At 45.5% G+C, this 14,470-nt stretch overlaps 1 protein-coding gene across 3 annotated transcripts in view; it reads right to left on the reverse strand.

Annotated features, from left to right (window-relative positions):
- Window positions 1–14,470, reverse strand: part of LOC122943410 (t-SNARE domain-containing protein 1-like) — a 153,103-nt gene that overhangs the window by 111,401 nt on the left and 27,232 nt on the right. The window contains exon 2 of one of the 3 annotated variants that reach the window (XM_044301126.1): window positions 14,179–14,256. The exons of 1 other annotated variant lie outside the window; for it this stretch is intronic. The gene's annotated coding sequence lies outside the window, so the exon portion shown is untranslated. Of the gene's footprint in view, window positions 1–14,174; window positions 14,257–14,470 lie in introns of all 3 variants that reach the window. One more of the 3 variants, XM_044301125.1, reaches the window with a different exon arrangement.

The following is a 14,470-nucleotide window of genomic DNA, read 5'->3' on the forward strand; positions in this document are numbered from 1 at the left end:
GCGACTGTGTCTGAAGATGTGGAGACATCGCGCTCCCGGGAAGGGAAGACGCAAATCTCATCCTTATTCTGTTTAGGATGTTGTCAGGATTTTAATATTTTAAGAGGAACAGCAGAGATCTATTAGCCGGAGAGGGAGCATCGCTGCAGAAACCTCTCGCCGGATAAATAAATGAGGTGGCGGTTGTCAGACATGTGTTCTACAGCGAGGGCGGCACAAATATAAACCACGCGCTACACAGCATCACAAGGGTAGGCCATCCTGGTAATCATGAGGGAGGCCTTCATAACAGCGCACTGCTCATCAACAACCAGCAGGGGGGGGCAATGCTGTGGGGAGCACACGGGCACCTACCATGTCAGGAACTAAAGGGGGGCTCTAGTTCTAGCAAATAAATCTATATACAATATTCCAATATACTTTCTGTGTTAATTCTTGTCCGATCTGAAGATCTTTTCGGGGTCATACAATAGGAACCTTTATTTTTTCAGACCCAGGGGATACAAATCTGTCCTCGTTATGTCCTGGATAAATTACATTGCATCTGTATTATACTCAAGAGCTGAACTCGCTGTGGGAAAATAAAAAAAATTAAAACACTGGGAGAGACAACTCCATTGGGAATCCATAAACAAAAACGCAAGTTTGTAAATCATTTTTCCTGACCACTAGGTGGCAGCACCATCAAAATAACAAGAACATAATGAGTGCTGACAAAACCCACAAGAATCTGCTTATAAACCACAGATTATTCTATATAGACACACAATCTGCAGAAATACATTACATCTGTATTATACTCCAGAGCAGCACTCCCTGTGGGAAATCTTAGCTCTAAAACCAGTAGAATAGTGAGCGCAGCTCTGGAGTATAATACAGGATGTAACTCAGGATCAGTACAGGATAAGTAATGTATGTACACAGTGACTGCACCAGCAGAATAGTGAGTGCAGCTCTGGAGTATAATACAGGATGTAACTCAGGATCAGTACAGGATAAGTAATGTAATGTATGTACACAGTGACTGCACCAGCAGAATAGTGAGTGCAGCTCTGGAGTATAATACAGGATGTAACTCAGGATCAGTACAGGATAAGTAATGTATGTACACAGTGACTGCACCAGCAGAATAGTGAGTGCAGCTCTGGAGTATAATACAGGATGTAACTCAGGATCAGTACAGGATAAGTAATGTATGTACACAGTGACTGCACCAGCAGAATAGTGAGTGCAGCTCTGGAGTATAATACAGGATGTAACTCAGGATCAGTACAGGATAAGTAATGTATGTACACAATGACTGCACCAGCAGAATAGTGAGTGCAGCTCTGGAGTATAATACAGGATGTAACTCAGGATCAGTACAGGATAAGTAATGTAATGTATGTACACAGTGACTGCACCAGCAGAATAGTGAGTGCAGCTCTGGAGTATAATACAGGATGTAACTCAGGATCAGTACAGGATAAGTAATGTATGTACACAGTGACTGCACCAGCAGAATAGTGAGTGCAGCTCTGGAGTATAATACAGGATGTAACTCAGGATCAGTACAGGATAAGTAATGTATGTACACAGTGACTGCACCAGCAGAATAGTGAGTGCAGCTCTGGAGTATAATACAGGATGTAACTCAGGATCAGTACAGGATAAGTAATGTATGTACACAATGACTGCACCAGCAGAATAGTGAGTGCAGCTCTGCAGTATAATACAGGATGTAACTCGGGATCAGTACAGGATAATTAATGTAATGTATGTACACAGTGACTGCACCAGCAGAATAGTGAGTGCAGCTCTGGAGTATAATACTAGGATGTAACTCAGGATCAGTACAGGATAAGTAATGTATGTACACAGTGACTGCACCAGCAGAATAGTGAGTGCAGCTCTGGAGTATAATACAGAATGTAACTCAGGATCAGTACAGGATAAGTAATGTATACAGCGACTCCACAAGCAGAATAGTGAGTGCAGCTCTGCAGTATAATGCAGGATGTAACTCAGGATCAGTACAGGATAAGTAATGTATGTACACAGTGACTGCACCAGCAGAATAGTGAGTGCAGCTCTGGAGTATAATACAGAATGTAACTCAGGATCAGTACAGGATAAGTAATGTAATGTATACAGCGACTCCACAAGCAGAATAGTGAGTGCAGCTCTGGAGTATAACACAGAGTGCCTGATGCTACTATAATGCTAGGGATGATTAGGTGAACACCGTCCAGTGCTGCTCAGCTAAACACGTTACATAATTCCACATAATACAAGATGGGGCCGATCTCATTAATTCTCCGGCACTAAGCTCAGTTTGGGGACAGCTGCCTGAAGGCTGAGGATGGCGGTCTGCTGGCACACACAGGATGCCATAACGTATCTCCAGACCTGAAGAAACGCTGCAACGTTGGTCCCGTGTTCCTATGTGTCTGCATTGCTGAGAAACATGATGTTTTATTATATGCAAATGAGCCTCTAGGAGCAATGGGGGCGTTGCCGTTACACCTAGAGGCTCTGCATTCTCTGCACTTAGATTGACAGTATGATGTATGATGACATTTTATTTGCCAGGTCCTGTCAAAGTGCAGAGAGAGCAGAGCCTCTAGGTGTAATGGTGACGCCTCCGTTGCTCCTACAGCTCATTTGCATATAATAAAACATCATTTTCTCAGCAATGCGGGCACATATGAACATGGGACCAACACAGATGCCTTCAGCTGCCAAGTGCACATGTAACAGGTCAGCCGGTGTCATAGGGACAGAACTGCTGACAGATGCCCTTTAATATTCTATTGCTCCCATTTTAGGCTGGGAAGAGGCCGACTGTAGAAAAGGTACAATCTGAAGCATCGTGCTATGGGGGGGGATGGCAGTAACACTGCTGGCGGCATTATATGTTCCAGACATTACAGTCTGTACGAAGATGGGGATGATATAGGCGATGAAAAGAGGACTGGCCGTCAGCCAGGAACACAGCGATACGGTTCACACAAATTCTTCTAATCCGGCGTCAATGGAGACAGAATACTATATTCCGGATTACAAAAATGTCACAGTAGTTAAGATGGTGTTAGGATTAGACCTTCTAATACCCTCTGCACCTACCCAAGATTAAAAAAAGGGGTTAATTCCCAGTACCCTCTGCTGCGTCTGGCGAGGCTCCAGTGTCTCGTCTGCACGCCATGGTGTGCAAGCTGGAAACTAAAAATCTAGAAGGAAGGAGAAAGCGCAAGTAAGTGAAGTTAACGTGCTTCGCTGGCCGCTCAATGATGTGAGTAAGCGCGGTCTGAAAACATGCCCGAACCCTCAGAAATCGCACAAGAAATTAGTCAGATCGAGCAAAAGGAGCGGAAACGGGAAACAAAGTGTGAAATTGTATTTCTGCCGCTAACGCGTTGGGAGACGATGGCAAGAGGAGACGGTCGCTGCGTAGAGCGCGCTCGTTCTGCCGGAGAGAAGCGGGAAAATCGCAGGCTAGTCTCTTCACACGATCGCTGTGTGCCCCGCAGGTAGGGGGCGCTGCTGTCAGCAAATGATGCACGGCACAACTATTATAGGAGTCGCTTAGGCTGCGCAATGCTGGAAAAGGCTCTTGCAATCTGTGAGCGAAAAAGCCTGGAATTTTTGCAACCTCCGTGTCATGGTCGCAGGACGTCGCGACCACATTCACAAGTATTACCTGTGACTTCATCATCGTGGTGTTGGGTGACCAAGGTCACCTTAGGCTTAAAGGGGCAATACCATATACCCCACATGAAAGAGGAGGAGGTTGAATGGAAGAAGCATTCTTAAAGGGGATGTCCAGTGCTTTTATACTGAATAGGCCATCACTACGCGAACGGCAGGGGCCCGACACCAACCACCGATCAGCTGTTAGGGGATAGGTCCAGCAACGGCACTATACCTCCGTACAGTCACATAGCATTAGACTGGTTTATAAGGCTATGTAACCCTTAGAGGTCTGGAATGTATTGAATACCACTGACATAATGCTATGCGACCCAGTCAGTGCCGGGAGGTCAGGACGGGTGCTGCTGCATGGAAATTGCTTGTGTGAAACCAGACCGCAGAAGATACTACAAAATTACCAAGAGGAGAACGCCTTTTAATAACCTGGTCGCATCTCCCATCCCGACAGGGTTTTATGTGAAACGCCAGACTTTAGTAAATGACCCCCCCCCAAGTGTTATAACATGTGGGACGCATCTTCCATTGTTATAATCACCCCTCTTATAAAAACTACGAATTAACTATGACAGGGATGCCCAACCTGCCGACCTCCAGCTGTTGCAAAACTACAACTTCCATCATGTCTGGACAGTTTTCGGCTAACAGGGAATACTGGGAGTTGTAGTTTTGTAACAGCCGGAGGGCGGCTGGTTTGGCATCCCTGAACTATGATAATGAACCAGCAGGGGGCGGCAGAGACGTCGGTCTACAGGAACCCGGCAGGGCTGCAATCCTTCACCGCCATATACAAAGCTATACACCTGCTGGTTAAATCCTTGTGCCGTCATCCGCCACATCCAGTAAGTGACTACAGACACTTCCTTTGATCGTGGAAAAAGGCTTCATACGTCAGAGGATTGTTTCTAAGCATCATTAGAGGAAAAACAAAAAAGCAATGTTCCAGTACAAGTGCTCGGTGGTATTCACAGGATCGGGCCCAGGGAGGCAGCTACACTGTAGGGCCCTTCAGACGTGGGGCACTTACTAAGAGGGGGAGATTATATACAATATCCTGGTGCACCCGATGCAGGATTTCATTGCTCGTGCATTCACCGATCCCTCAATTACAGGTCATCCTCATCAGAGCTGTACACTCGCATATACAATCATTAGACGCCTGTGATCAAGAAGTGCCTCCATCATCTGGAAAGGTCATGAGACGGGGAAGCTTCCAGTCCCTGACCACACGGCTGCAGTCCTTCAGAGACAGGTCATAGGTGCCAATCTCAGAGCACCACCACAGGGGCAGGAGTGTGCAGAGATGCCACCATCGCTCAGGACTCACCGAACAACCAGCGCCGCGCTGTACTGTGACCTGACAGCGCGCGCCTACATGCACTACGTCCTGCCGATGTACATGTCGGGACACAGAGCAGAGGCCGGATCAGGGAAGGCGAGTACAGCCAGCGCAGAGCAGTCATTAGTGTGTAGACTATATGCTCTGGCAGGGAACAGGGGGCCATATGAAATGATCCCGCAGGCCAGACGGAGGTCCCCCATATGAGTACTATAATACAGCTCTGGCGGGCTCCTGGCACTGTGTGGCCCCTCCTCATGTAATGTAGCACGTTCTCGTACAGTTTTGCTGTCATCGCTGTGTCCCCAGGACTCTACAGCTGGATTTGTGTGACTGTATTTTTCTCGTTTCATGGCTCTTTAGACGCCAGTCCATGCGGCTTATTTGTAAGGCCTCCTCCGAATAACAGATTTCGTGTTGGGTCTGTTACGCTCACATTTCAGCTGACACTAATTTGTACTGTGGGAGGAATGAAATCATTTTCTGCAACAGATTCCATGCATAATATTAAACATGAAAGAATCGGATGCATTAAGTGCGTGGAGTTCCTGCATTATATATAGAGGGGGGGGGGGGGGCGCTGACAATTTGACAATTTAACTTGGCGTGAAAATAAAAACCCTCTGCAACCGCTTAATGTATGCGAGCTGCAATTACGGTGTAACACTGGACAGACCGCAGCGAGGAGAGGGATGACATTACGCAGCAGATGATCACCAATATGGTGCCTCTTCCCGGGTTGCTCTTTAAATCTCCCGTGTAATAGGGGCACAGGGCATCTCCTGTCCTAGAAAGATAAAATGGCAAGTGGAGCCGGGCTGAGGTATTATTCAAATCAGACGTCACGGCTGCATCTTAAAAGGTTACCTGGTTTAATTGGTATGCTTTATGACGAACTCAATTAAGAATAAAAACCCAGCTCGGCCACGTAAACGCCTAGGCTTGCCATTTGATACTCTTGCTTTCTCCGCAGTAAACAGTTTCGAGAAGCAGGCGACCTCTCCAAAAAGGCAAGAGCTAAAGGGGCGTCATATCTCTTCCACCAGTAGCTGCGGCTTCTGACAGCGGGGGTAATTAAAAAGAAGATTTTCTCGTTAATGCTCCTCATTGCCCAAGTGAATGTGAAAGATTGCAATCGTCCTGCCTGGCTCGCCAACATTCGCTACTGCTAAATATCTGCCCGCTTTTTTTTTACTCTTACCGGTAATTGGATTTCCCCTTAGCCTCCACAACGGCACTTCCTGGAGGGCACCCGCATCTTCCGGGGCAGGAAAACGAAGATCAACGTATAAAAGTCCCCTCCCCTTTACCTTCACCTAGAACGCCAATGTAGATGCATCATTTAAGTAACATAACAATACAAATGAACAAAAGGGTCAACTGCCGACCAAATATCAAATCAAACAAAAACATGGGTGGGAATTCCCCGTGCCATTGCGGAGGCGAAGGTAAATCCAATTACCGGTAAGAGTAATCATCATCTTTTCCCCTCGCCTCCACAACGGAACTTCTTGGAGAAATAACAAAGAAACCCACTCCGATAAAACTTTCCTGCCAAAAGAAAGCTCTAATGGATAGCACATCCAGTTTATAATGTTTATAAAAAGTAGAAGGGTTCGACCAAGTCGTTGCTCTGCAAATATCTTCAAGCGAGGCAGAGGCCCCCTCTGCCCAAGAGGCAGCCATAGCTCGCGTAGAATGGGCTTTCAGTCCAGACGGGGAAGTCACCTCTTTCTCATTGTAACAGAGATATACAGGACTTAATCCGACGTGTTATGGAAGCCTTGCTAGCCGCTCTACCCCGGTTAGTGCCCAGGTACTGGACCAATAACCGATTTGTCCTTCTGAAGTCCTTTGTCATTTCCAGATACTTAAGACGACATCTTCTCACGTCAAGGTTACTGAATCTCTTTTCCCCTTCAGAGGTAGCCTGAGGACAGAATCAAGGGAGAGAAATTTCTTGACGGCAATGAAATTTAGATACCACTTTAGGAAGAAATTCAGGAGAAGGTCTTAAAACAATCCTATCTTCCAGTATTGTAAGGTAGGGTGGCTGAATAGAGAAGGCCTGAATCTCCCCAACCCTTCTAGCGGTCGTAATTGCTAGTAAAAAAAACTGTTTTAAAAGGTCAAAAGCCTCATAGATCAATCTCAAATGGGTTCAAAAGGAGAATCCAAGAGGACGGAAAGAACTAGATTTAAATCCCATGGACGGACGGAGGATCTGAAATTTGGGTGTAATCTACTAGCGCCCTTAAAATACAAAAACTAACTAGGTCTGTTTCAGACAGTTTCTCTCCCATAAAAGCACTTAATGCAGACACTTGTACCTTTAAAGGTGCTTATTCTAAGACCTTGGTCTAGTCCGGATTGGAGAAAATCTAGAACTAGTCCCAGGTCCGGGGGCCTGAACGGGTTCCAGGAAGTCTTAGAAAAGGCCAGGAAGGCTTTCCAGGACCTTAGATATATTTTTGAAGTAACTGGTTTTCTGCTGTGCAGTAAAGTATCTATTACCTTTTCAGAGAGTCCCTTCTGTCTCAAGATGTTACGCTCAATCTCCAGGCTGTCAGATGGAGCTGAGGGATGCTGGGAGCGGGAACCGGACCCTGGAGTAGAAGGTCCAGAAGGGGAAGGATCCAATAATTCTCCCCTGCCAGAGACTTAAGTACCAGAAACCATGCCCTTCTGGGCCAGTGTGGGGCTATCAGTATTATCTGGGACTTCTTTTCTATCATTTTTGTCAGGACTTTTGGAATTAGAGAGAAGGGTGGGAAGGCGTACAGGAGACCCTTTGGCCACCCTGTGCTAAAGCATCCCCTTGCAGAGGTTTGTCTTTGTAAGAGGGAATAAAACTTGCTGGCTTTTTCTTGAAGCAAAAAAGTCGATTAACGGCATCCCCCATCTTGCCGAAATCTGGTCGAATACTGTCTGATTCAAGCTCCATTCTCCCGGTCTCAGCTTCTCTCTGCTCATGAAGTCGGCCAGATGATTTACTTTTCCCTTTACATGGACCGCCGTCAGAGATTTTAGGTCTGGTTCGGCCCAAACAAATATCTTTTCTGCCACCGCCGAGAGGAGACGACTTTTTGTCCCCCCGTTTGTTCACGTAAGCAACCGTGGTCGAATTGTCGGAAAGGATCTTTACATGACTCTGGACCAGGGATAGAGCGAAAAATGTTTGCGCTTGCCAGACTTCCTAAAGCTCTCGCATGTTGGAAGATGGGCGGATAGGGCTTTTCTGCCCTAGACCCTGACCTGTCCTGCCATTCAGGTGAGCTCCCAAGCCTTGGCTGCTTTGCATCCGTCGTGACCACTCGTGGCTCCGACTGCCGCCATTTCACGCCTCTGGAAAGGTTCTCTTTTCTGAGCCACCAGGAGAGAGAGAGCGCCTTACATGGAAAGAAATCTCTAATTTCTTGTTTAAAAGATATTTGTTTTCGGTCCCAGGACCTTAACAGGAAGGACTGAAGCGTTCTTGAGTGAGCTTGGGCCCATTTCACTGATGATATTGTGGAAGTCATGATTCCCAGAATCATCATGATCTCTCTTATAGAGATCTTGCGTATACATTGAAACCTTGCTATTCTTTGGATCAGGTCTTCCATTTTCTTTCCGGAAGAAAAGAGGACATTAGATGAGAATCTAGAAGTACACCTAAGAATATCTTCCAATATTCCAGAACCATGTCTGACTTTTTCATATTGATGATCCATCCTAAATTTGACAATGTCTGGACTACAGTCTGTATCGAGGGAAGAGATTCAGTCATCGGAGCTGCGACCAACAAGTCGTCCAGGTATGGAATCAAGACCATCTCTGATTGATGGAAGAAGGTTGAAATTTCTGCCATAACTTTTGTAAATACCCTTGGGGCAGAGGATAGGCCGAAGGGAAGTACCTGGAATTGAAAATGATTGATCCTCCACCGAATCCAGACTGCCATTCTTAAATATTTCTGGTAATGTCGATGGATTGGAACGTGGTAATAAGCATCAGAGAGATCTATTGTTGCCATACTGTCTTTGGATATTAGGTTGATTGTGAACCTGACTGTTTCCATCTTGAACTTTTTGTATCTTACGAATTTGTTTGTTTAAATTCTTCAAATTTATTATCAAATCGGAATGACTCGTCTGGTTTCTTTAACAAAAAGACTGAAGAATAGAAGCCCCTTTTTTCTTCCTCTGAAGGAACTTGGACTATTGCCTCTTTCTGAAGTAGAAGAGCAATTTGCGCCTCTAGAGCTTCTTGTTTCTTCTTTTTTAACCTTGAATTTTCCAGGTACCTGTCTGGGGGAACAATTGATAGCTCCAGCCCGTATTCTGATGTTATTACAGACAGCACCCAAGGTAATGCATGAATTTGTACCCAGGCCTGGTTGAATTTTTTAAATCTTCCCCCAACTGGCCTTCTGAAGTCATTGTGTAGTATTTGGACGGGAGGACCTAACCAAGAAGAGGAATCCCCTAGTCTTGCTTTTCGACGATTGCCATGAGGATCCCCGATTCTTTTTCTGATCAAATCCAGGACGTCTCTGGGAGTGAAAATTACGTCTTTGATGGAAGAATCTCGATTCGGTAGGGAAGCCCTTTTTTCTTATCGGAGGACTTCTCTAGGATATCATCCAGGGTCTTCCCAAATAAACGATCCCCTTCACAAGGGATGGCACAAAGTCTATTTTTTGATGCTGCATCTCCATTCCATGATATTAACCAAATTCCCCTACGAGAGGCATTTGATAAAGCTGCGGTCTTTGCAGATAATTTTACAACATCTGCTGAAGCATCCGCCAGGAAGTTGGAAGCTTGTTTCAGGACCAGGATGGAGGCTAGAATGTCCTCTCGGAGTGTCCGACTGAATGTGCTCTTCTAATTGCGTCAGCCATAATGACAGAGTTCTCGCTTTATAAGTAGCTGAGATGCCTGGACGTAATGTAGACATAGAAGATTCCCAAGACTTCTTAAGCAGGGATTCGCACTGCACTTTTTATCCATAGGATCCTTAAGGATTCCCAAGTCTTCAAAGAGTAATGCAGACTTCTTAGAAATTATAGCAACTGGCGCGTCTACTCTTGGGGCTTTATCCAAAGAGCTGGAATCCTCCTCAGCAAAGGGATACTTCCTTTTGAACATTCTAGATGCCGCCTGTCTCTTTTTTGGATCCTTCCATTTGTTCGGATTACATTTTTATACTGGAGTGAAGCGGGAAGACCCGTTTCTTTTTTTCCCCTAGTCCTAGGAACATCTGATCCTGGACAGTTAAAGGCTCTTGTGATTCTTCCAAATTTATAGTCGCCTTGATGTTCTTAAGTAAGCTTTCAGTCTCCTCAATGGAACACAAAGGGCGACCTGAAGAGCCCTCAGATACACTAGAATCCATATCTGAAGAAGCCTCTTGTTCATCCAGATGGGATCCCTGTTCTTCAGTCACAAAAGGATCCGTTCTGGAGGTGGATGGCTTAGGAGAGACTGACGCTAGTCTTGCGTTGATAGCTGTGCCGATCTCTTCCTTAATAAAGGATCTCAGACTGTCCACAATAGACGGAGATTTCTCGGCTACCACTCTATTTATACACTTTGGGCAAAGAGATTTTTTTCGTGGCAGTGGATAATGTTTTTTTTGCATATTTGACATTTTCTCTTTTGTGACGGTTCTCCAGATGATCTTAGACTATCTCTCCCCTAAAAAAAACATGAGGGTTAAGTCAGGACTCTGGATATCCAAGGAAAATTATTTATTTATTTTTTAAAGCAGAGCCGTCACCCAGAAGATAAGAAATAATACCCTGCGCACATATAGGGTGAATTTTTGCAAAATAAATGTCCTCAGGAAGGAGGCTTACTGGGCTGGAGGGCCTGGGGGCATCAGTGGTCTTTATTGCAGACTCAATTTCTCCAGGGGCAGACATTGTGGTGCTGTTTTACTTTTTAGCACTCTGCTGTCCGATAAGCCGCCAATATTCACGGTGGAACGCAGCGCGCCGCAGCTGGAAGTAGGATCGCCCCCCAGCCACCGAATACCCAACACATGGCCCTCTTTAATAGCAGGAAGCCCGGGGCAGCCAGCACATGCCGGACTAACACCATAGGGGAAAGAGGAGCAGTATTGCAATGCTCCGGGATCTTTAACCCTACAGGAGCCCTCCAAAAAAACAGGGACAACTTACCAAAGGCCCTGCTCACTGTCGATTTCCACCTGCCTTTTGAGGGACAGGAAACCAACCGGTGAATGTAAAGGGGAGGGGGCTTATACGTTGATCTTCATTGTTTTCCAGTCCCGGAAGAGGCGGGTACCCTCCAGGAAGTGCCGTTGTGGAGGCGTGGGGAAAAGTAGAAAATACTGTCATTTTGGTAATGGTAAAAACCTGCAAAAAGCGTAGTAACACAGGTCAAACCAAAGTCGTATCTCACAAAATGCCAACACATTACTAGATCGTGCACGGGGAAAAGGAGCAAAGACGACCAAGCCTAAGATACAGGCCACATTCAGGCCGAGCTAAGACAAGAATTTCACTAGACAATACAAATATACTATTAGACCAGGAGGCTGATGGTGTCTCCTGGGCCTTACAGACATAATACCGCCGCTCGGTCATACTAAAATAAGCCCAGTCGAGGGTCAACCCTTTGTTGGTTGTTTGTATACGGGCAATGCAACAGCACCCCCACAGCAGGAATCCCACTGCAAAGCCTTGCAAATTGTGAAATCTACAACATGTCGTCAATTTACAAATTGGAAATTTTTAAACTGATATGCAGTGGAGTTACAATCCGCACCGGGGTCAATTTCTAATGTGGATTTCTGTGGATGTGGATGAGATTTGTCCCTTTTCTTATAAGGCTAGTTTCACATTAGCGCTTGGAACAGCCAGCCGGCCCTCTCGGCATTTCCAGAAGTTTGTAAGTCTCCGTCCGGCCTTAACTATAATGTGGACCAGAAGAGATCCCGCCGAATTAAGGCAGACATGCCGAGAATCGGCCGGAAGAGAGCAGCTGCGCTCAAGCAGTAGGGTGAAACTAGCCTAAGTGTTCGTTCCCGACCTATGCGCAAGAACGACCAGTGATCTGCTCGCACAGAAATCTTCAGTTGTCAGCAGCACTTCGCCTGGTGTATTTCCTACAGTAAAGAACGACGTGCTGTATCCTTTATCAGCCCTAATTCTGGGCAGGAATAATTTTTGTGTAAAAAAAATGCCAAGAGTAGACTGAAACGCATAGGATACTGAATGTTTCCATCCTGAAGAAGTTTTTGGAGTCAGAGGGAGTCATTTGCTAAGGCAAATTGCGGATCAGCAACACACCCGGCCGGCACCCCCTATAGAAAGGACAAGAATAGGACATGTTGTATCTTTTGCAGAGCTGTGGACCGGAAGATCGGGGCCGCACTCCACAAATGCGGACAGCACACTGTGTGCTGTCCGCATCCATTCCATCCCCGTAGAGAATGAATGGGTTCGCACCCGTTCCGCAAAATTGCGGAACGGATGCGGACCCATTTGCAGACGTGTGAATGGAGCCTTAGAAGGTTACTCCAGTCTTTGGAGTAAGGCCCCTTTCAGACGAGCGAGTGTCACACATCGGACTCGCAGCCGACCTGAACTTCCAGCAATGCTGGGGGTCGCATAGCATTATATTGATTTATGAGGCTATGTAACCCTTAGAGGTCTGGAATGTACTGGATAACACTGACAGCATTATGTCAGTGTTATCCAATTTCTTCCAGAACTGTAAGGGTTACATAGCATCATAAATCAATATAATGCTAGGCAAAAAGGGCCTAAAAGAAAAAACACGAAAAAAAACAAAACAAGACACTGCTTTGCAACTTTTTAAGCAGCCATTTTTAGGTCGTCCTCACCACTGGGGAGTAGTGGGCGCCGGGCCATCAGTCTTGGCAAATTCAGTAACATTTACATCTGGAAACAGGCATATTTGACGACTGAAAACTACTCTAGTCAACTGGAGGGCAGTCTTTGATAAATGACACCCAAATAATTTAGATTTTAGCACAATGGATTTGCTGGATTTCTCCTCCATTCATGTTCAAGCTCCCATAAACATTAGATCGTCTTCCAATCCCACCATAATGGGTCACCTTTTCTCCAATGTGTACTGCCAGGTTAAGTCTACATTTACACTCCTATTGAAGTGAATGGTGTCGGAGCTGCCCTGCACTTTGAATGGAGCTGTGGTTCCTGTTCCATTCACGGTGCTAGTTCCAGAGGCTGCAGGGAACTGCTGATCGGTGGAGGAGCGTTCAGATATTAATGGCTATCCTGAGGATAAGTCATCAATATCAGAAGCATGAAAAGCCCTTTGAGATGGAAATATACTTTAGATGAATATTAGCCAAAGCCAATCAATTTTTACGGGACCAGATGAAAATCGAAATGTGAATGTAGGTTTCTGAATGAACGGTCTTTTCCCGATGGCAAAAACTGGCCTGATCAAGAGACAATCTTCTGATTGATGGTTGGTTAAGAGCTGTCGTCCATCCATCAATTGTCAGCATTATCTACATGGCAAATGCAAGATGAACAATGACATGATCGTTCCCGATTGTACCAAGTGGTCCAGTAGATATCTATGGGGTTTAAGATTGCTAAGAAACTAGGTGAAACATCTGTCAACCATCGAGATCCCTTATCTGCAACTAAAAAGATCTAATGATCTCTAGAGGCACATCAGAGGCTAAACACCAGTCATTTGATGGGAGCAGAGTCACCATCCTAGCCGCGAAAACATCTGTCAAGTACAGGTGCCATCAGCAAGACCATGGAGACCAACTGATAGATTCTAATGTGTCGACAGTCATGACTGGTTCAAACAATTTTATCCAAACTGATATCTAAGGGAACTTTTAGGGTGATTGGGTAGCTATCCTAGTTAAACTATAGACCTCCTCCATCCGTCATGATCTGCAGTCTCTCTACAGATGAAATATCTGTGTTGGATAACTCTTTGGTTGGTGGAAAGTCCTAAGCTTCTCCTCCTACGTACACAATTTCTAGCCTAATTTAAGAACATATGTAGGTTTCCACACAACAGGATTCATAATTTTGAATTTAACACCAGGCCAAGGTTTCGTCAAAGAAGCAAAGCAAAAAAAAAACTATTTGATCACACAGATGAATGCTGTAGGTCTTTACCTCACAACAGAAGAACTCCCTCTTGGTTCGATGGGTGGAGACCACCAGCCGATCTTGTGATGGAGATGAACTCCACTGAAATCTGTCAAAAAGCAAAACCATAGAAGACCATTAATACAATCCGTACCATTCGCCATCTCCATGACATCAGCACCGCCACTGTACTTTTTTGATGATCAGTCCATCATGTCCCTTGTAAGGTCCAAAGTGATCTAAGTTTGATTTACTTAAACCGTGGAGAGTCCCGATCTTGGACCATTAATACCGGCAAAATACGGAGGTGCTATGGCTGCTTT

The sequence above is a fragment of the Bufo gargarizans genome, chromosome 7 (assembly GCF_014858855.1).
Source record: "Bufo gargarizans isolate SCDJY-AF-19 chromosome 7, ASM1485885v1, whole genome shotgun sequence".
Lineage (NCBI taxonomy): Eukaryota > Metazoa > Chordata > Amphibia > Anura > Bufonidae > Bufo > Bufo gargarizans.